Below are 24,269 nucleotides of genomic sequence, written 5' to 3'. Positions count from 1 at the left end.
ATCGAATTCGGGACCCCTGTGGCCAAAGGCCAGCACGCCAACCATTTAGCCATGGAGCCGGACTATTCAATGAACTAAGCGAACAGAATCCAAGTTTAGTCGTTTATTCAAAAGTTCACATCTTCGCACTGTTATCGTATGGGATGCGCAGCTCTGTACGTCCGAACACGAGACGTTGACGAGGTGGAGGTCGGTACTACACGCTCAGCGAATCACAACTCTTTCTTTGGCGTAGGCGTGGACATACCATGTTTACATCAGGATTAAACTCTCGTGAAAAGACATATAATAATATTGTAAATGCAATTGCAAGGGTATAATATATGGCAATAGTCAGTCTACATTATTCTATCCACCTGCACCTATTGCAAATGGAATTTCAGCAGATCAAAATATGTTAATCCTAGCGTTACAAGAAATGTGGCAATCTTGAAACGACTGCAGCATTTGAATGTCAAACGTAGGAAAACACATGTATCTGTGGAATTAGTACTCAAACCTAAATTGTAATTCCCTCCAAGATCGCTGTTACAACATTGTCTACATTAAAGCATTTGAATTTTCCGCCAGTGAATTCAATCGGAGGACTACCGGAGGTCTCCGGAATAAGAACGAAAACAACTGCTCCGCTCCGCTCCTACCGTTCCCAGCTCTACGCGGGAGGTAAACTACCTGGGGGTGTAAATCCGCTGGTACTTTGGCTTGCGTGAAATCACCTCCGTGCAAGCGCTATGTAGCTACCCGGAGCTAGACACCGATATACGGGGTTGGCTAGACTGATTTTCAGCGACTTCTCGCTTTCGAGTGAGGTGCTATATATCGTTAGATGTATGAAGCTCATTTCGATTGTCTTATTTTCCTGTGCTTGTATGTGCTGATTATCACAAAAAACGATTTATGTCAAGCTTTCGCTATTTTAATCTATGAACTTCAAAGTCAATATTTAATTCGGATTAAAATCTCGAGATTACATTTTCTTACGCCAGTTATAACCTGTCATGTAAGGCAGCCTTTTGGAAAGTGTTCTCGTAGTAAATTGGTCAAGTCGCTCGCTCCGTAATAGAAAGGTACGCAGGTTCTCTTCGTCTTACTAATTCTTCTTCTTCTTCTTTATCTGGTTACCCTCCAGGGTCGGTTTTTCCCTCGGACTCAGCGAGGGATCCCGCCTCAACTGCCTCAAGGGCAGTGTCCTGGAGCTTCAGGCTCTGGGTCGCTGGATACAACTGGTGAGGATGACTAGTACCTAGCCCAGGCGGCCTCACCTGCTATGCTGAACAGGGGCCTTGCGGGGGTATGGGAAGATTGGAAGGGTTAGACAATGAAGAGGGAAGGAAGCGGCCGTGGCCTTAAGTTAGGTACCAGCCCGGCATTTGCCTGGAGGAGAAGTGGGAAACCACGGACAACCACTTCCAGGATGGCTGAGGTGGGAATCGAGCCCACCTCTACTCATTTGTCCTCCCGAGCCTGAGTGGACCCCGTTCCAGTGCTCGTACCACTTTTCAAATTTCGTGGCAGAGCCTGGAATCGAACCCGGGCCTCTGCGGTGGGCAGCTAATCACACTAACCACTACACCACAGAGGCGGACTTGCAGGCTTCTGCGAACTGATTAAGTATCTCCACGATCCTCTATTTACAACTAGCTCTGTGACCTCTTTTAGTTCCACATGCTTCCATTTATTGATAATGCATTTCATTCTAATATTTAACTTTATGAAAATAAGTTGGAAGATACTGTAAACGTTAAGAACTAATCGGGGTAAATATGCATTCGCAGGAAGAGGAATTCGGGAATGGAACAGTTCCCAATTTCTTTGAAATAATTTACAAGTCTAGGTAAACAACTGATAGGGAATCTACTACCTGGGTAACAGTCATATATGCTATGTTTGACTACTATAATGATGATTGGAATTAATCGTAACATCACTTTCTATAAGTGGCATGCATATAAAGTATTTTCCTAGTAAACATAATAATGTGTCCGCCTCTGTGGTGTAGTGGTTAGCGAGATTAGCTGCCACCCCCGGAGGCCCGGGTTCGATTCCCGGCTCTGCCACGAAATTTGAAAAGTGGTATGAGGGCTGGAACGGGGTCCACTCAGCCTCGGGAGGTCAACTGGGTAGAGGTGGGTTCGATTCCCACCTCAGCCATCCTGGAAGTGGTTTTCCGTGGTTTCCCACTTCTCCTCCAGGCGAATGCCGGGATGGTACCTAACATAAGGCCACGGCCGCTTCCTTCCCTCTTCCTTGCCTATCCCTTCCAATCTTCCCATCCCTCCACAAGGCCCCTATTCAGCATAGCAGGTGAGGCCGCCTGGGCGAGGTACTGGTCATTCTCCCCAGTTGTATCCCCGACCAAGAGTCTGAAGCTCCAGGACACTGCCCTTGAGGCGTTAGAGGTGGGATCCCTCGCTGTGTCCGAGGAAAAAGCCGACCCTGGAGGGTAAACAGATGATGATGATGATGAACATAATAATGTGATTAAACATTTCAATGAAATATATTATTAACAAAAGAACGTTTGAAAAAAGGCATACAACAATAATAATGAAAACAAAACATTTTTAGGCATAATGAAGATTCGAACCAGCATACCTCACATTACAGAGCGAGCGGGTTAGCCATGAGGCTATGAGAACGCATGGGATGAGTAAGATACATATACTAACTTGTACCTAGTGTCTGAAAACTGAAAAATTAAAATGAGAAAATTAAAGCTCATTTGAGATGATGGTACATCTTTTTCTAACCCTCACCAGAGCATGCACCGCTGTTTAATGCCCTAGGAATGTAAGTAAGATCTTGGCGACTGGTACCAACTGATGTGACGTAATTAGTTCCTTGTATCACCTTCACTTAGTTCCTAGTACCAACTTTGGTCGGGTTGTTTAATTTATTCGCGGTTAGTTGCTACGGTCATAAATAAATTCTTCGTTGCTGTGGTAATCATCAAGGTATTGTTAAACATGGATGTTGTTCCGTATGGAGGTTGCTATGTCAGAAGTACTGATTTTCTAGGGAACGAATTATTCTTTAGATGCTATCCAATAAGGTATGCTAAATTTTGATATAAGTCTTCCTTCCTTCCTTCCTTCCTTCCTTCCTTCCTTCCTTCCTTCCTTCCTTCCTTCCTTCCTCCTCCTATGTACGTTAAACTCTGTTTATGTGTGTGTATGAAGTAATTTTTCAGCACTCGTCTTCCCTGGACCATTAGTGTTACTTTTCAGAGGCCCGGCTAGTCAGAAAGTCAGTGTTACTGTTCAGGGGCCCGGCTAGTAAGAGAATCATTTGATCGATTATGTTAAGTCCGACTAGTGACCAAACCATTGGTCTGGATATGTTAGGTCCGAATAGTGACAAAGGGATTGGTCTGGATAAGTTAAGTCCGGCTAAGTGACCAGGCCATTGGTTTCGATACGTTAAGTCCGGCTAGTGACCAAATCATTGGTCTGAATTAGTTAGGTCCGGCTAGTGAAAAAAACCATTGATCTGTGATCAAGCAAAGGGGGTCTGGGAGCGTAAGCCCCCAGGTTAGAAGCCGCGAAGCGGCTTTAGGCCTCTATTTCTTATTCATATAAAATTATAAGTGGCGCAATCTATGCTTTACAGTGTTGAGATTCGTAATTACTGCATGGCTACCTCTCAACTATTTAAACATGTGGTTATTTGTCTTTGGTATTCATATTTAATCATGGCTGGTGGTGGCACGAATGGACTCTGACATTGGATGAAGATTTGCCCTATGAAACGTCACTCCCATAATTCAAGACAGAAAGATGTTTTTATTAATTTTATATGCTTATTCTTTCCATTCTTCCTCCGGACTACAAGGATCATTACTTTGTCGGTAACATTGCCTCATCGTTTTAGGTCTTTTTATACCGCCTAAGTTGTCATTAATTCTCGCTATCTTGAATTATGAGAGCGACGTTTCATTGTCATAATCTCCAACAAATGGCAGAGGCCATTTGCGCCACCATCAGCCATGTTTATTATGTTACTTATCCTGGCGAGGGTCATAAAAAGTTTAACCGAGATGATTTCCAAATAGGTTTTGATTTTATATCCTTGTAGAGCTTCTTTGCGAAAGCTTTACGTATAAAATGGGTCCCCGACGCTGTCGATGCGAGAGGCTGGTGTGACCGTTGCTACTCAAGGTATGCATTAATGCTCAAAATCCTGCAATACAATATCGATCGCTGTTACAGTATCACGTTTTTATCAATATACTAAGCTAATTCAAGCTGTATGTCATCAGAAATACAGCTAATAATGTTCAGATCTCAAAACTTGCCCGGCAGGTAGTCTTATCAGGCCCTCGAATTGGCCGATAATTACGCGCCGAGTAACTACAATTTATGCTGCCGATAGCGCTACCTGGGAATGGTCGAATGGAAATATATTTTTATGCGGAGGGCAAGTTACGCGCTACTTTACCTGTAGGTGGTAGAACCGGCCCTCGGTTACATAGTTTTGTTTTTCTGACCACTGGAGAGGTGCTGTGGCTTAAGACTCATGAAACACGTGGTTGATGATAACATCCTTTATCATCTTTTCTATCGAAAAGAGTAAAATGGCTCTTTAGTTTATCCCATAAACCCACCTTGAAGTGAAATGTACCAAGAGCTCCACGGGTCTTGGACAGAAAAATCCTATTAGGTTTAGAAATTGATTTTCAGTAAGGCGGGTAGATTTGCATTTTGGTTTTGTATATTTTGTGGATGTGCAAAATCACGGTTTCATTTTCTATAAATCCCCAGTCAATTCAGGGAATGAGAAAAATACTGGCAGCCTACCCAAGTAAGGTGAATTCTAAATACCAAGTTTGGTAGAAATATATGCAGTAGTTTTCAAGTTATAATAACTCAGACAAACAGACAAACCGATAAACGGGCAAACAGGCACAAACGGCTTAAAAAAATGCAAATTGTCATTATTACACCTGAAACAGATAATTATACGAAAATTTTGCCAAAATAGTCAATGTACACACACACACACGGTCGTATATTTATGTAAATAATAAAAACATTCTTCTAATGTTGTTGTGAAGTTGTTTCACAGGATATCCTTTACGTGACAAAAACAACTGACCCAGGGCTATTATGTAGTGGGTGATCTGTGAACGCTCCTCAAACGCCATTAACTTCGTCTTGAATCGAACGGCGATCCTGTGCTGAGAAGTCGTCTCTGGCCATTTTCCACCTCTTAGCCTGATATAATCTAACATTATGAAATTCCGTGTTATAAGAAGTGTTTGTTTCCAGCTCACCTAAATCTACCAGCTAAGGACGGATCAATGACGTTCAGACTGAAGTGAATGAAATGAAAACACGCTATATTTCTTTCCGAACTTAGAGGAAGGAAGCTTCTTCTGTGCTCACCCTATATTTGTTCTTTAACATTTACTGAGGCATTACATTTCCCCAGCTATTACTGGGCAGTAGGAACAGCGATCCGCAAACACTATGTGTCGTGTCGTTAAATAAACAGTTAAAGACAAACAGGGCGAGAGATGATGTGCGTGATGTTTGAGTTGGATTGAGCTCAACTCCACTCACAGTTATTGCAGCCCTACAAACAAAGCTCAGGCGGAAATATTACTGGCTCGAGAAATCAGTGTAAATGTAAGCCACGACACAGTTTAGCTTCAGTAAACTAGTTTACACAAAGTAGTTCACTTACGCACTACTGCTGATCGTGTGTAATGGAGCCTTGTTTCTCAAAACGACCTAGGTAGTACACACTCCGGTTGGTCCTTATCCAAGGTTAATTCCCTGAGTGTTTGTACTGTCCCCAACACCCCTGAAACTCACACACAACACTGTCTTCAACACAATAACACACAGTTTCCTGCACATGGCAGATGCCTCCCATCCTGGTCGGAGGGTCTGCCTTACAAGGGCTGCATCACGCTAGAAATAGCGTAGTCACACGAAATTATTATGATCGCCCTGAAGTAAATCCGGAGAAAGGAAAATGAACCATTGAACGATATTACATTCGGTGTAAAAAGAAGAGATGTTCAGGGACAGTCTGTCTTATAGCAATGTGTTATAATTGGTGTCAATAAGGAGAAGTGGGCTAGCTTAATGTGATCAGCTTGTAGAGGGAGGAGTGCACAACCTTTGGTCAGTCATATTGCTATAGTTCATTCCGTGTTAAGAAAACAGTATTGCTCTTATGACAACAGGGTTGCCATGTCGGACGGCTCTACTCAGCACCGTCATGGGTAAACGGCGGTACATAAATGTGTGAAATTCAGTATTTAAGTTGAAGATAAAAGCGGAAAATCTAAGCTGCAAATTATGTTTATGAACGAAAGGGGACGCGATTTTTACAGGGGCTATTTTTGGTTTGTACGGAATTAGTAAACTACGGCACATAAAAACCTCAGCATTGAAGTGTAAGTCAAATTGGGGGAGAAAATAGAAAAATAATATTTTTCATGGGCTCGAGGGGTGAGGGATGCATTTAATGTATTTAATAAATTTCCCCAAGCAATGCGGCGTACTACTCTGCTGTCGTATCGCTCACAAAAATTAGTCGTACAAATTAAATGCGGTCGTGAAAAAAGTGGTAAAATTAAAATGCGCTTAAGAAAGAACAGATAAATAACGAAACCAAACACTAATAAAACACACAATGTTTTTATCAGTACGGTACAAGGTATGCCATGACATATCGCTGCACACCACAACACCAAAATCTTCAGTAACAACTTCTGTACAGTACGAAAATAATAGAACACACACAAATACTACGCAATATACAACCAACTCTCACTCAACACAAGTAAGCACTGATTTAAAGCCTAAAAACACACACGGAACAAATAAACACTGTAGATGACTTCACTACAGAAGTGAGCTTCCGGCGGTTCACAGAGTGAGAGACTACACGAGGCTTGTACCAGAGCAACACAGAAGAAGGGAAATTAAGGAAGGCAACGAAGCGATGGTTGTTCCTTCTATTGTGCTTCCTCCCTACGGATATATTTATGGAAAAGAAAACGTTATGTGCTTATTTAAATAACTCACGGGCAAAAATTCCTCATCCTTTATATCTGTCTTTCATAATATATTACAAAGTACACTATAATATCCCTTAATCGCGAGGAATTATGGGTGTTGCAGAGGGGGTGTGTTCACTTTTTTGGGTCCATAAGAGCAATACTGTTTTCTTAACGTGGAATGAGCTACAGGAAGAGGAAGGCGGAGCCGTGAGACACCCTTACTGCATGGGCCAGATTCTGCACGCAAGTATACACATACATGTTGTGGAGCTCATTTACGGCTGCCATCCGCCCGACATTTACGGTACTTGTCTTGCATTTCATCACCTGTGTGCAGGAACTGCAGCGTTATTAACAAATACGCTACTCGTGCCATATACTTTGAACACTCAACTGTCTACTCGACACTTATTAAATTGTGTGAACTATCCGCACAAGTGACATTTTGTGGATTAAGCATCTTACTGTTGGACCCTCCTTTATTGCTAATGTGCCGATGTCGTCATTGATAATTTTGCCATTGTCTATTTGGAACTGATATTCTACACCATTGGTTGTATTGGATGACTAAAACCTTGTATCTGGTAAACTTGGGTTAATTTATGCATGACCGCTCTGAACTGTTTGAATATTGGTCAACAACTCTGTCTAAACGTGGCAATTGTGACTTTTCGTCACATATTTTACTGTTTGGGGTGTTCTCCTGCGAGGTATCATTACTTGGTGGACAGATACATGGACTTTTACGCCATCTGTTCGTGTGCCTAGCAACTTATCTGGGTGGTTTGGCGGTCTCCGCCAGAGCGTGTTGCTGTGTCGAGACTGTGTCGCGCCATGTGGCGGAGTGTGGAATGCATCTTTTTCCGGTGGAACTTGCTCGTGTCTGGAAGCAACTCGCCATGGCTTACGGCTACGTTACAATTCAAATTATGATTATTATGAGTGAACCGATTGGTATCGGTTAAGTACGGCGGGTATACCTCGCCTAGCGAGGAAGACCAAATGTGTGGTATTAGTACTGTATTTTAAGTACCTTTGTGTGTAGTATAATGTAAGTTTTTTTTTTAAATATTCTCAGTTGTAAGTGCATTAGTAATTAGGTATAACACGGGTAGGTTACCTGAGCATGATTGATAAACGTGTCGGTACGCCGTTGGTTTCATTATTGTGTATATTACTTCTTGGTGTGATTTTCTGTATTCAATAAGTGTTTTATTGTATGTGAAATTAGGCCACGGTTGAGTGATTTTACTTGAAGTGTACGTTGTGTAATAGCGTAGTGTTGGATTTGCTCAAGGTAACTGGCAAAATGCGTTCTTGCTTTTTCCAAATTTTGTGTTTTTCTTTGGTTTACTCTTATTTCTGATGCACCTGCGTGTGTTTTCCCTGAGTTTTATTCGTGTGCTGTTTCACTTGTAAAATTCATATCCATATTACGGTGCTTATTGTAATGCACATTATTGTTTTTTCTCTGATGTTGTGATTCTCGTATTATTGTTTCGTGCTTTGTTTCGTGTGTCTCGGCCTCCTGTTACTCGTGTTCCGACCTAATTACTACGCTTGCACTGAACCCCTCCCCTTATTTTAAAAACTATCTTATTATTATTATTAGTTACATTTTTGTAGATTTTTTATTTCGTTGATAGGTAGGGTTAGGAAATAGTATTGTACATTTCTGCATTACTGCAGGTGGTTTTATTTATTATTACCTCATGATATACGGATACCTACATTTATTTCAAGATGTAATTCATCAACAATGTAATGTTTTGGGGTTTTAATTGAGGGCTTTGGGCACCCCTACTGTGGAGCGATCGTAGCTTTGGCCTTATCTACTCTTCATATTGTTGTTGCTTATCTTATCTTATCGTCGTGTGGCAGTTACGCAACTGAACTTTGGCATTATTGACTCGTTGGGTTTTGTGTACGCTGGTGTGTGCTTCTGTGAATATTATGTGGGATTGTTTTGCAGTATTGAGGCGGTATCGTGTGTTGGGTTCCTTGTGATGTGTGTCCTGCCTCATTACATTATGTATTTCGGGTCGTGTTTTGTTAATTACCACATCTACTATGTGGTGTGATTTGGTTCATAAATTAATAATTTGATTTTATTTTAATTTCCTCGCAATATGTGTTTTCATTTTGGTCTGCGGTTGCGTTGAGTCCTTTTATCTTCATGCACTGTTTTATTTACGTTATGTGGGGTTTACGGAGAATGATCCTTCCACTAGGATGTGTCAGAAGCCCTCTGTTAAGTAATTCGTTGTTAATTTTATTAAAATTTTAAGTTTGTTTACGAACCCCTTTTTAGTAACTTGTTGATTTTAGCTGTCTGGTGCACCAGGATTTTATTTTAAAAATGAATAAACTATTTTATTTTAAAAGCTATTAATTTTATTTATATCTAGATTATTTATTTTACCGATTTTCAGGGATCCCATTTAAATTTTTATTTCCTCAAGTTCATTTTTGAATTGGTGGTCTAAGATTTCTTTTATTTGATAATATGTAAACATGAATTTCTTTTCAAGTATATATTTATTTTAAAATTTTATGTTGGTGTCATTTGAGCTATGTCCGTCGCAATTCCTTGTGATCCCCTCCTCTAATCTCATTTAATGGGTAAGGCTCTGCACTCTTCCTTGTTTTCTTGCTTCCTTATTTACATTTTGATGTGTTGTTTATTGTTTTGCTCCTTTGTTTTTATTTTGACTTGTGCGCACTTCCCTATGACGTTCTCTTCAGAACGTTATTCAGCCATCATTATTTTGGGGGTGTTGCAGAATTTAACATTTTAACTGCCCACATTAAGTGGCAATATTTAAGTTTGTTGGCGTTTTGAAGTTAATAAGTTGAAAACATTAAAACTATTACCTTTTTCACCCTCTGTGGGTAGGGATGATAGAACACATCCACGCTATCCCCTGCCTGCCATACGAGGCGACAGAAAGGGGGTCGTAGGGGCTCTCAACTTGGGAGCGTGGGTTGACGACCACGATACCCCTAAATGAGTCAGGCATTATTTCAAATTACCGGTGTAAGGCTTCTCTGCCTCATATTCCTTATCCGACCTCCATTGGTCAACTTTTGTTATTTTCCGACCTCGACAGTATTAGATTTGTGAGGCCTAGGGAATCTGCCATTTTTTGCGCTCCGTGGCCCTTCCTTCGCTAATACATTAATTCCTGACCTCTTCCTTTTCCCTTCTGGGAGGATGGTTGCCCAGTTATACTTCCTTCTTAAACAGTAATCACCACCACCAACAAAATCTCCTTGTTCTACTACTCCCACCATTTTCCCCACCGTGTATCGCATATGTAAACATGGCTCAGTTTTACGACCGGATGACTTTCCTGATACCGACCCTATGTAAAGGAATGTATTCACTATTCTGTGTTTCTATGGTGGTTGATAGTTTGGTGTGTTTTGTAAATGAAGGGGACTGTGCGACGGCAAAGAAAACCCCTCAGTCTCCCAGCTAGAGGAAATCATAAAATCTTCGACCCCGCTGAGAATGAAACTTGAGTTCCTCTGAACCGAAGGCTGCGACTCTGACTAGGCAGCGAGGTGCAGCACGAAAATACCAAAGATAACAAAATGTAGTAAACAACCCATGACATATGACGCCTCGTCCAGCTTGACAACGACTGAGAATATGAATAATCAGTGTTCTGTGCATACAATAGATTGTTGACAAAATCATTTAAAAGTTTCCTGTGGTAAAATAAATTTTAAACGCATGACCCGTAAAGAATTTTACAAATACCTGTTGCAAGGACATAATGCATCTCTTCTCTCAAAGGCAAGTGCTGTGCACAAGTAACATCCGGTAACCAGCACAGTTTCAACATCGTCCCCACCAGCGCAGGGCCATCGCGATGATGGGGCGAGAGGATGGGCGCAACAAATTACGAGGCGCCACGACGTACCCATTTTATGCATTATTATACTGTTATTGTTGATCTTATCAGGGTACAATTAATTGAAAAATAAACACAGTTGTTTTGTGTTGATTTATTTTTATGCATATTGTGCAATTAGTTCAAATAGTTTCTGTACCGGAGGTACACCCGCCCCGTACATTTAAATAAAGCGCCTTGGAAAATGCCATCTGATATATGAAGTTTGCAACAACTAATACAAAAAGTTTGGTCATTTCTCAACAGATGTCGCTACTATAAACTTATGTTATCCCTCTGGTGTGAAGATGAAGCAATACAATTTTAGAGTAATTTTGTATGTTGAGGTTTCCTAAACTGAATCGTTTACTCTTTGTTTTCGGCGTGTTAAAGTTTACAACACTTCTATCTCTTCCCGCCACCTTAAGATATTACCTAATAGAAAAATTTGTATATTTTTCATCCAGTCAAAATTTTCTGGTATTTATTTAATTATCCTATCAGATTTGGGGGCGTGTCGGGCCTTAGCACACAGTTTACTGGAACATTCCCCTCGGCTATAAAAGCTGGCACTTTTGGTATCAAGTTACCTTATTGATCGCTCCAGTATACAGTGTGTGTTTATAAAGGAGGTGGGGAGCCTCGTCCATCTTCGAGAGGTCCAGCAGCTCAAGGTAATGGCAGTTCTGGCTTAACAATGTGATAATCTTTGAAAGCTAGCTCGAGGGGAAGGTTTCAAATGTTTAGTAATGTAACTTTATTTTCTAAAATGTAAATTTCAAAGTTAAGTGTAAATTTCAACAAGCCGAAAGAACTTAACCGGAATCAGAGAATAGAGAGTGAGGCACCCTCTCGTGTTCCCTCTCAAATTGATCTTGAGTGATTTCTGTAACTTAACCTTTTTACCTAGTTACCTCAGCAGCATAGGCTTAGCCTCTGTAACGTTGGGTCATAAGCCCAAATAGGGTTTCTTGCATGAAATGTAAATTTGTAGGAGTGCAAGGGTTCGCCCCCTTTCCATTTTGGTTTTTGGGCCTGTAGGTTAACCTTTTGTTTTCACCGAAGGCCTTGTAGAATGGGTACTCACTATCCCTGTTAAACTATGTCATTCTTTTTATGGTAAAGATATCAGACTGTTGAGCGTTTTAGACAGTGAAAATCTAGTGGAACTAGAAACGGAACAGGTCCGTCCCAAGGTTGTTTTAAGTGCGGGTCGTTTCCCCATCTAGCAAAAAATTGTAGTTCACTTAACAGCACACCTCCCTGTTCGACTTCTAATGCTGCCTCCACTAACTCAGGCGATAGGAAGTGACGAGGATCATCGGCTGAGTCACAATGTTCAGCTTCCCGAGGTTCAGCCCCCGTTAAATAAAACAACGAATCAAACAAGGAAGAAATCTCCTCTAATGTAATATTTGAAGGCCCTAGCGAATGCCTTAGAATTGCTTCTGAGACCCCAGAGTACGTGCCATTTCTTAAAAGTGAAGTGAATAACAAACCCGTCACAGCGCTATTAGATTCAGGAAGCGTTAGCTCCAATATTTCTGAGGAGTGGTACTTTAAATCGATAGCCTGTTGTAAATTTCTGGTCTATTAGTTGTATGCTATTAAATGCGTTTCGTCAAATTCTTCACAATTAGAAATTTTAGGCTTTATTTTTGTTAAAGTTCGTATTTCAAATTTTAGACGGAAAATTATGTTGTTTGTGGTTAAGCAGTTGGTTTGTCCTATAATACTTGGGGCCCATTTCATGTCTCATTCTGGTCTTGTGCTCGACATTCAGAGCAAGTCGTGAACATTCAAATTTGATAGTAACGTTAATATTCCTCTTTTGAAATGTAATTCTGTGTCATTTTCATCTATTTCGCCTACCCAGAGTGAGATGTCGTTCGATCTTAGGCATCCACCTGAGGACCAGGCTGAAAGTATTAGAAGGTTGTGTCGATTTTTTTCTGATGTATTTTCAGAAATCCGTGGTGTCACTGACCTGATTGAGTATAAGATTGAGGTAAAAGATTCAATTCCTGTAAGATTTCCTACATATAGGCTATCTCCACCTAAAATGAAAGCTCTTAAAAACATCATAGATCAAATATTAAAGGCCGGTATTATTCGACCTTCAAAGTCGGCATATTCATCGCCCATTTTCCTTGTATCGAAACCCCCAGGTGAATTCAGGCCTGTCATTGATTACAGGGCTTTAAACCGTAAAATGGTATTACAATCAGTGCCCCTTCCTGATCTTCATTCATGTTTTTCATGGTTCCGCAATGCTAAGTTCTTTATAATCTTAGATCTGAACCAAGCATATAATCAGATACCTGTGGCAGAATCCAAACAGCTAACGGCTTTAGCCACTTATTGGAATTTGTATGAGTACAACCGCGTGCCTCTCTGGCTCCCCACGGGCGCGGCCGTCCTTACTAGACTGGTGGATAGGGTCTTCTCAGACACCAAATTGAATATCGTTATCATTATCTCGACGATGTCGTTGTGTTTTCGGAGACCTTTGAAGAACACTTATATCATCTGAAGGAAGTTCTAAATCGCCTTCGTATGACCGGGTTGACCGTTAAATTATCTAAGGTAGCTTTTGCTAAGCCTTCTCTTCTTAGGGCATATGTTTTCACCTGATGGTGTTTTTATCGACCATTCCAGAACGCAGGCCATTCGTGACTTCAAGCCGACTAAGGACGTCAAAGGAATCGCTAGATTCATAGGCCTGGTGAATTTATTCAGGAAATTTATTCCTAACTTCTCCAATAGGGCGGCGCCCCTAAACCTACTTCCTAGGAAAGGTGTCAAGTTCGAATGGGGGCCATCGCAGCAAGCTGCTTTTGAAGATCTTAAGTTAGCTCATTGTAACGCCCCAGTATAAGCCATGCGCGATTTCTCTAAGAAATTCATACTCCAAACCGATGCCTCTTCGTCTGCTGTTGCGCCTGTCCTTCTTCAAGAAACGGAACTCGGAAGACGGCCTATTGCCTGTGCGTCTAGGACTTTATCGGCTCAAGAATCCAAGTACTCCATCTATGAATTAGAAGGTTTGGCAGTCCTGTTTGCCTTCGAGAAGTTCCGCCTTTATCTGGAGCATCTCAAATTTGATTTAGAAACAGACAATCAAGCTTTAAGTTGGGTATTAGCTAGCCCTCGTCACACAGGACATATCGCCCTTTGGGATATCAGAATTTCAGATTTTTGAGTTCGGCGTGCGACACATTAGAGGATCAAGAAATGTGATCGCAGATGGACTAAGACGCATGTTTTCGAGTGATGTTGAGACCAGTGAACAGGAGGAAAGTTCTCCTTCCATGCCCAGCCCATAACTTCTTGTGTTAGCACTATTTTGACCGATGTACCTATGTTGTTTCGTGATATCGAGAAATATCAGCGGGAATATCCAGTGCTGGCTCCTATAATGGAAACCCTTTCTTCTGGAGAACATGTTAACCCTTATGTGCTGAGGAATGGGGTTCTGTGCTGCCCTTCGAAGCCCGATCAGAAGATGAAAGTCGTGGTTCCGGCTGTCCTTGTGCCCATGATCTTCAAATACTATCATGAGACCCCATTACGGGGACATTTAGGAATCTTCCAAACCAGAGAGAAAATCAGATAGATGTTCATCTCGAACAGTATGGACGGCGAAATAAGAGAAATGGTTCAAACTTGTAAATCTTGCGTGCTTAGTAAGTCCACCTTGTCTACTAAGCTAGGGCTATTGTCATCACATCAAGCATCTCGCCCCATGGAGCGTTTGTATATAAACTACGTCGGACCCTTCCCTCAATGTAAGGGGAACGGGAATAAATATATCCTTGTATGTGTTGATGACTTCACTAAATTTTCATGGTTATTTCCGACTAAGCTGGCTACCGCTCAGTCTACCATTTCTTGCCTTAATACTATCTTGGCTTCTTATGGTCCTTGTCAATATGTATTTTCCGATAATGCAAAGTATTTCACATCTAAATCCGAAAATTCTGTTTTGATTTGTCCATATCCCATGTAACTACTTTGCATACTATCCGCAACCATCTCTGGCTGAGCCGGTCAAATTTTCGATCTACTTTGATAGCCTTTCATCATGAAGATCATTCTAGATGGGAACTTCCTTGCATTGGTTAGCTTTTGCACTCAATTCAGCTGTTCAAGAGTCACTTAAGTTTACGCCTGCCTCTCTCACGTTTAAGTTTGTACCTAGCACGCCGTTGTCAAATATTTGGTCCTTCAATGAGATATTGCCAGAGACGGTAGATCCAGATAATATCGTACCGATTTCTCACAGACACACGTCCTGAATTCTGATCCTGAATAGAGCCCTCAGCCTGCAATCTTCTTCCCCTTAGAATATTAGACCACTTGTCTTCTACAATTGCCCACTTTCCTTCCCATCCCTCTTTTATACCTACTGTATCCTGTGCAATGTATAATGTATAAGGGCATATACCGCTACCGGCAAATATGTTTAGGCTGTTATGTCTTTGGAACTTTAATCCAGACTTCAAATCTTCCCTCACCACATGCAAGCCACATTACAGTCTTTCATTCATGTTACATCCTGTGAATTACTAAATAAACTGAATAAGCAGTAACCGCATCAATGAAATAAGCTACGTATGGGTTGTGCAACGCGTGAGAACAGGAATCTATGCTTTCCTAGTCATGATCGCTTTCTTTGTGAAATGCAGCCTTATAAAAATTACTTCCCGTGACATTTCTTTGGAAATGAAGTGACATACTCCTTAGGATGGTCTGAAAATTCCTTGTACTTGAAAGTTTTCCCATAACAACCTAGCGGGATTCCATGGTTAGACATGTGGGGAAAGTGTGTAGAGGGAAAGGAACCAGGGTAGATTGTTATCCAGGAATTAGGTTGATGCAGATGTTGAGGAAAGTAGAAGAGTAGGAAGAGAGAAAGGAGAAGGTGGTAGTGTTTCACGTTGGTACCAACAACGTAAGATAAGCATGTATAAGTACCAACATAGATGGGGATGTGCGGGATCTGTTAAATGCGGCACGGGTGACGTTTAAGGAAGCGGAGATTGCTATCAGTGGAATACTGTGTAGGAGGGATTCTGGCTGGAGGGTGAATGGGGATTTAAATGAGACTATGGTGTGAGTATGTGGGGAAACATTGAGTGAAATTTCTAGATCCTAATGGGTGGGTAGGAGATAGGGATCTGCGCTCAGATGGCCTTCACTTAAACCGCAGTGGTACATATAAGTTAGGAAATTTGTTTGGAAGGGTAATAGGGAGGTACATTCAGGGAAACGGGGTGGTCTATGGAGCGGTGATAAGGGTACAGAGAACTGGAAGTCAAGCAGGGATGACATGAAAATATTAGTGTTGAACTGTAGAAGTATTGTAAGGAAAGGAACAGAATTGACTAATTTAATAGGTATATATTTACCAGATATTAATAGGAGTTGAATCATGGCTGAGAAATGATATAATGGATGCAGAAATTTTCTCACGGGACTGGAGTGTGTATCGTAGAGATAGGATAGGAATGGTGGGAGGGGGAGTATTAATTCTGGTGAAAGAAGAATTTGTAAGATAAGAAAAAGTTAAAGATGAAAAACATGAAATTCTAGGTGAAAGGTTCATTTCTAAAGATAATAGGCAACTTGATGTCTTTGGAGTGTACAGACCGGGAAAGAGTAGCGTTGACACGGATTCAAAATTATTTGATAAGATAATCAGCTATGTGGGAAACGACATGGAAAGGAATGTGATTATAGAGGGAGGTCTGAATTTACCGAATGTCAATTGGGAAGGAAATGCAAACGCCAGGAAGCATGACCAACAAATGGCAAATAAGCTAATATGGGAAGGACAGCTGATTCAGAAAGTGATGGAAACAACTAGAGGGGAAAATATCCTGGACGTGGTGCTGATAAAATTAAATTAGCTCTATAGAGAAACTGAAGTAATAGATGGTATTAGTGATCACGAAGCTGTTTTTGTCGTAGTTAAAAATAAATGTGATAGAAAGGAAGGTCTTAAAAGTAAAATTATTAGGCAGTACCACATGGCTGATAAAGCAGGCATGAGCGAATGTTTTGAAAGTAACTATGGCCGGTGGAAAACCGTAAATAAAAATGTAAACAGACTCTAGGATGGGTTTAAAGCAATTGTTGAGGAATGTGAAAACAGGTTTGTACCTTTAAAGGTAGTAAGAAATGGTAAAGACCCACCTTATTATAATAGAGCTGAGGCTAAGAAGGAGGTGCAGATTGGAAAGAAATAGTTAGAAATGGCTGTGGAAGTATGGAGGTTCGAACCCACTATCTCCCGAATGCAAGCTTACAGCGTGACCCTAATCACATGACCAACTCTCTGAATAATTTGGAAACTGATTATGCCACACTCATACCTGTAGGATTTAACCCCGACTTAAGCCGTACATAAAACGTTACATAATTTGGCTTATCTTTTTATATAATTATATACCTGCTGCACTGTCCGACTCGTTGGCTGAATGGTCAGCGTACTGACCTTCGGTTCAGAGGGTCCCGGGTTCGATTCCCGGCCGGGTCGGGGATTTTAATCGCTTCTGATTAATTCTTCTGGCTCGGGGACTGGGTGTTTGTGTCCGTCCCAACACTCTCCTCTTCATATTCACACAACACACTACACTACCAACCACCACAGAAACACGCAATAGTGATTACATCCCTCCATAAAGGGTTGGCGTCAGGAAGGGCATCCGGCCGTAAAACAGGGCCAAATCCACATGTGCGACACAGATCGCACCCGCGACCCCACAGGTGTGGGAAAAGCGGTAGGAAAATAAGAAGAAGAAGAATATACCTGCTGCACTATCGGACAAAATTATCTTTACATTGGTTTGTTTCCAGACCGACTTTGCTGTATGGGAGTGATATATGTGTGGACTCACGATGTCTTCAAGTAAGAAGTAACAGACATGAAAGTAGCGAGATTGATTGTTGGTACAAAAAGAAGAATGGCAGGAAGATTCTCGAAGTGAGTAGATAAGGGCAAAGTTAGGAATAAACTGTATAGATGTTTCAACTGGCTGTGGAGGTGGTGTCATGTGAGGTGAATTGAGGGGTATACGTTATCCAGGAGAATAATGGACTGTACCGTGGAAGGCAAGAGAAGTACAGGGAGGCTATGATGACGATGGTTAGACTAATTTTTTGATGATTTAACTATACGAGGTATTTAACTAAACGACAGGTACATTGACTTGAAAAGATATTGGCGATTTTCAACAAATCACGTGATAGCTTAGAATGAGATAGTGTATTTTTCTTTCTCGCTCAGATAAAAAACCAAACCCCATGGCACTACAACCCATGAAGGGCCTTGGCCTACCAAGCTACCCTTGCTCAGCCCGAAGGCCTGGTCAACACGACGAATCCTCTCGGCTTTCTAGACCGGGGCCGATATCTCACCGTCAGATGGCTCCTCAATTCTAATCACGTAGGCTGAGTGGACCTCGAACCAGCCCTCAGGTCCAGGTAACAATCCCTGACCTGGCCGGGAATCGAACCCGGGGCCTCCGGGTAAGGGGCAGGCACGGTACCCCTACACCACGGGGCCGACACCGCTCAGATATCTTTAAATAAAAACACATTCAGATTTTTGTGGAATTAACCAAACTGTTGGCCATTAATACTGTTCTAGCCTGTTTTATTCGCTATGAAACAAAATAATGGGTAAATGATTAGTCCTGTCACCAAACAAAGCCCAGCATTTGCACTTGTAATTCAGTTTCCTACAGGAAAAAGCCTTTTCTTTTTTTTTTTTTGCATTTTCTTTTTAACTGTATTGGTTTCCAGAAAATTCTGGTTCCAGAGCACTTGCCGGCGGAGCACTGTTCGGCTGGACACTTCGCCAGTTTTTAGTAGATCTTACTAACTGAGACTTGACACCAGAGCGTGGGAAGGTTGCTTCTTAAGTGCACACATCAATGAAAGGTACAAATAGAAGTCATTGACATCACCAACTATCGGCCCATCATGGACGGATATGTTCTGTTAGTATTTTGATAATATCATTACTTTTACCCACTGAATAAGCAGTCGCTTTCACTACTATCACCCGAGAGATAATATAGCCCATTTATTTGAAACTACGGTCTGTAACACTGTTTCACAGATAACCCCTCACACGTTTCACAGTCATTGCGGACGTGGCTAGCCATCCTTGGAGAAGCGCCTGAAGCATCAGCCGAACAACACGTTAAAATTACACAAAATTGGAGGCATCGTAACACAGCTATTCATGTGCGGTTTCTTACAACTATGTGGGGCAATATTTAAAAGAAACTTCGGTGGAATCTAGTCAGCAGTTTGGTCTTGATGACAGGCGGCTCAAAGCTTGCAGTCTAATATCTTGGATGTTGAAAAGAAATGTATAAAGTATGCTAGCCATGGCTAAAGTGATGCCAATTGGGAAGAAATCTGAAAGGACAGAATACCAAATATGGAATACGAAATTGGAACAGGTGGATCAGTTCACAAGTGAAGCTTCCTGTCCCGACGTTCATCACGAAACCTTCTGAGATGGACAAGCAAAAGAGTAACGTGACTGGTATGAACTGTGGCATTTCGCAATCACCCGCTACCCGTAAAACAAGGCTTATGAAAAGTAGAGCACGCGTCTGCAATATGTGCAGTGAAAAACTGAAATGGCGTATGACTTTTAGTGCCGGGAGTGTCCGAGGACATGTTCGGCTCGCCAGGTGCAGGTATTTTGATTTGACTCCCGTAAGCGACCTGCGCGTAGTGATGAGGATGGAAGACAACATATACACCCAGCCCCCGTACCAGAGAAATCAATCAATGATGGTTAAAATTCCCGACCATGCCGGGAATCGAACCCGGGACCCCTGTGACCAAAGGCCAGCACGCTAACCATTTAGCCATGGAGCTGGACAATATTTGCAGTAATAACGTGCCAAACGCAATTCTTCTTCTTCTTCTACCACTTTTCCCACATTTGTGGGGTCGCGGGTGTGAGATGTGTCACACATATGTGGGTATCCTTCAAAAATAAAGGAAAGCGTATTTTCTGATTGCGAAAGTTCACTTAATGGAGGAAAGGGTGGGAAGAAGTGAAGAAGTATAATAATTTTATGAGGACAATTATAACCCCAAAACTGAACATACTACAGACGTAGAAACTGGTATTTGAAATCTCGTTTAAAAATAAACACTTTTTTTTTTTTGGTTTCCGGATAATCCACTTAAGGAGCTGAAAAGAAATGAAAAATCGTGTGAATATTTAAAATGAGTACTGGTATATCTACAGTATATATTGTACCGTTTCACCATATTACGGTCCAAATACACTGACTGACAGAGCAAATGCAACACCAAGAAGGAGTGGTCAGAACTTTATGCCAATTGCAGGGTAGACTGACGTCACTGAGGTATGTTCATGATGTGAAATGCGCCGCTGTGCTGCGCACGTAGCGAACGATAAATGGGACACGGCGTTGGCGAATGGCCCACTTCGTACCGTGATTTCTCAGCCGACAGTCATTGTAGAACGTGTTGTCGTGTGCCACAGGACACGTGTATAGCTAAGAATGCCAGGCCGCCGTCAACGGAGGCATTTCCAGCAGACAGACGACTTTACGAGGGGTATGGTGATCGGGCTGAGAAGGGCAGGTTGGTCGCTTCGTCAAATCGCAGCCGATACCCATAGGGATGTGTCCACGGTGCAGCGCCTGTGGCGAAGAAGGTTGGCGCAGGGACATGTGGCACGTGCGTGGGGTCCAGGCGCAGCCCGAGTGACGTCAGCACGCGAGGATCGGCGCATCCGCCGCCAAGCGGTGGCAGCCCCGCACGCCACGTCAACCGCCATTCTTCAGCATGTGCAAGACACCCTGGCTGTTCCAATATCGACCAGAACAATTTCCCGTCGATTGGTTGAAGGAGGCCTGCACTCCCGGCGTCCGCTCAGAAGACTACCATTGACTCCACAGCATAGAAGTGCACGCCTGGCATGGTGCCGGGCTAGAGCGACTTGGATGAGGGAATGGCGGAACGTCGTGTTCTCCGATGAGTCACGCTTCTGTTCTGTCAGTGACAGTCACCGCAGACGAGTGTGGCGTCGGCGTGGAGAAAGGTCAAATCCGGCAGTAACTGTGGAGCGCCCTACCGCTAGACAACGCGGCATCATGGTTTGGGGCGCTATTGCGTATGATTCCACGTCACCTCTAGTGCGTATTCAAGGCACGTTAAATGCCCACCGCTACGTGCAGCATGTACTGCGGCCGGTGGCACTCCCGTACCTTCAGGGGCTGCCCAATGCTCTGTTTCAGCAGGATAATGCCCACCCACACACTGCTCGCATCTCCCAACAGGCTCTACGAGGTGTACAGATGCTTCCGTGGCCAACGTACTCTCCGGATCTCTCACCAACCGAACACGTGTGGGATCTCATTGGACGCCGTTTGCAAACTCTGCCCCAGCCTCGTACGGACGACCAACTGTGGCAAATGGTTGACAGAGAATGGAGAACCATCCCTCAGGACACCATCCGCACTCTTATTGACTCTGTACCTCGACGTGTTTCTGCGTGCATCACCGCTTGCGGTGGTCCTACATCCTACTGAGTCGATGCCGTGCGCATTGTGTAACCTGCATATCGGTTTGAAATAAACATCCATTATTCGTCCGTGCCGTCTCTGTTTTTTCCCCAACTTTCATCCCTTTCGAACCACTCCTCCTTGGTGTTGCATTTGCTCTGTCAGTCAGTGTACCTTCATTTCACGTTAAATAAAATATTCAAAAATAGTACCATGCAGAACGCAAACTCCGTGTTTTAGGGGGAGACGACACCGTAGCGCAAGCTGCAGTCCTTGCGGTTACTCGTGGAAACCCCAACGGGTACCCAGATTTATTTTGATCTTAGTCGAGAAGACCCCGTAGATAGCGTTCCCAAGCGAGTCAGTGTAAGAGGAAGAAGGGCGCGGGACAGATACACAGATGTTTGAATTTGTCACGTGAACGCAGGAGTGCAACAAAACGTAACCAAATCTGAGTATTCCAGGCCTAGTAACGTGCTAATCTGAGATGTTATTTCGACACGAGTGCAAGTTTCAGTGAATGCAAAACACTGGAAAATATTGATTGGAATTATGGAGCACTCTTTGCACCGTAGTGGTGACAAGTAGATATGTTAAAGGTTTCCTTACTTAAATTCTAACAGCCGTTGGAAAGGAGCGGCCGGTACACAAAAATAATCTCTTGTGAGAGCGGGGAAGTACATCCCAACGGAAACTGGAGGGCACTATAAAGGATAGACAGCCGTGTGAGCGGGGGACCAATTGCTGAAAGTCCGGTGTATAGTGCGTGTCGCTCTATCAAACCTCGTGACAAAGTGCCTCTAACAAAGTGATTAGAAAGTTAATATTAGGGAGTAGACTAGCTCACACTAGCAATTACTATGAGTAAATAAATATCGCAACTAGATAAAGTTTTTCAATTTAGTGCGGTACGCGTAAGTTGACTGCTATACGGACTAGATGTGACCAGGAATCATGCCCATAATAGGCACTACTCATGGTCGGACTGTATCATAAGTAGCTGATTAAGTTACTAAAGTCTGGCCTACGTCGCGGCATTGTACGCGAATACATACAAGGCAGTGAAGAGGAGTGTCATATTTCAGCATCCAGTTTCCAGGATTTGCCGACGTTCGACAAAGAAGAAAATGGCATCTGTAATGGAGTTCCCAGGATTCGACTGCCAGGCTTCAGGATCCAGCGCACATAGCACTAGAATGTGCTAATTCCACAACGCAGCCGTGGACAGTCCACTGAGTCAGTGACGGAGGATTTCAGATGAGTTAAAATGCACTTAAGCATTACTTGTAGTTGTAAATTCGACTCAGGTTCTTTTCAGTATGTAAATATTTAAAATATAACTTTCAAATGCCTTAGACGAGTTTATTTCAAGTGCCGGTTAAGTAACAGCTTGGGGCTGACAGCAGACACCAGCCATGCGTTTTATTAGCTTTGCTTTAGATAGTATGATGGTAATGATAGTTTAGGGTACGTGATGTTTGTATATAGATTTATTATGCGCCATGAATGGACGTGAGGATTGTATGGGTGTCACAGTCGTCAAAATGAGTTGGAAGTCAACTTACCTCTAAGAGATTCGAACGGGGAAGAGACGACATGTTAGCTGTGGGATGTACATGATTACGCAAGGGGTATGCTTTTCAGCTTACAGCGAGACCAGAGATATATTTACACCGTTGTGATTCAGAGAGAGCTTTTTATACGACATAGCAACGGACTAATCCGTACTTGTGTGTGGGACGAAAACGTAGAGAGGGTAGATGCGTGGCCGGAGAGAGCCGAGGAATATATGTGTGACACCGCAGTGAGATATGTGTGGAAGTAGCCCGAGGTAACTTAGGGATAGGCCAAGAGAGAGCCTAGATTCGAACCTGTGCATTCTAGATGCGAAGCGTGGGAAGCCGTAGAGAGAACAGGCTGTCTCACTGAGAAATGCGATTTATGTATTTGAGTACAGGCTGAGGTGAAGCCTAATTGCGGCATAATATTGGGGCACAGTTTGATGTTCCATAATGAGATATAAATTTAGCTCAGAGATCCGCCTCTCTGACAACGTGATGAAAGACGAGAATGCTTTCGAGAGCCCAGAGGAGAAAGGTTTGTTGTCCCCAGTGCAGGTAAAGACTGTCGATGGTGGCCGACCGAGCCGTAATGAATGAATTAATGGGGTGTAGACACAAATCCGTTATCCAGACCGAGACAGGTTCTTTTCTGTGAAAAAGTATTTCGCCTTTCACTTTCTCTCTTCACAGCTGACCAGGTTTAGCTAAGTTAGCTGGCAAGTACCCGCCGTGCGTGATACATCGCAGTTGATATCCAGAGCCGTAGAGGTTTTGCGTTCGAGGCATAGGACTCCAGACGATGATGCCCAAGGTATATTTTTGTTTTATTTTTCAGGATGTGTTTATTTTGATCTTGTGAGTGTTTGTTCGATGCATTTTTGTCCATTGTTATTGTGTGAATCATTGATTAAGGGAATTATATCACGTGCTGATTTGAGGTTGTGAAATTCTGCGCCCTCTCCATTTTGTTCCGGGCGCATACCTTGAGTGTAAATTTAGTGTTCTTTTGGGGGTATATACAGTCCCAAGCAAAAGTTTATTATATTTGTTTACCGACTAGTTCGGAATTGTTTCACCAGGCCGAGATGTGCGAATCTATAATTATATTTCCTGTCAAGAGACGATTCACATCGAGCTTACGTGCCATAGCAGTTTAATTTATCTAAATCCTACATCAGAATCACAATAATACTACCGCATACCACTATGATAATTGTGATTTGGG

The sequence above is a fragment of the Anabrus simplex genome, chromosome 1 (genome assembly GCF_040414725.1).
Source record: "Anabrus simplex isolate iqAnaSimp1 chromosome 1, ASM4041472v1, whole genome shotgun sequence".
In the NCBI taxonomy this organism is placed as follows: Eukaryota; Metazoa; Arthropoda; class Insecta; order Orthoptera; family Tettigoniidae; genus Anabrus; species Anabrus simplex.
This window is presented reverse-complemented; position numbering follows the sequence as displayed.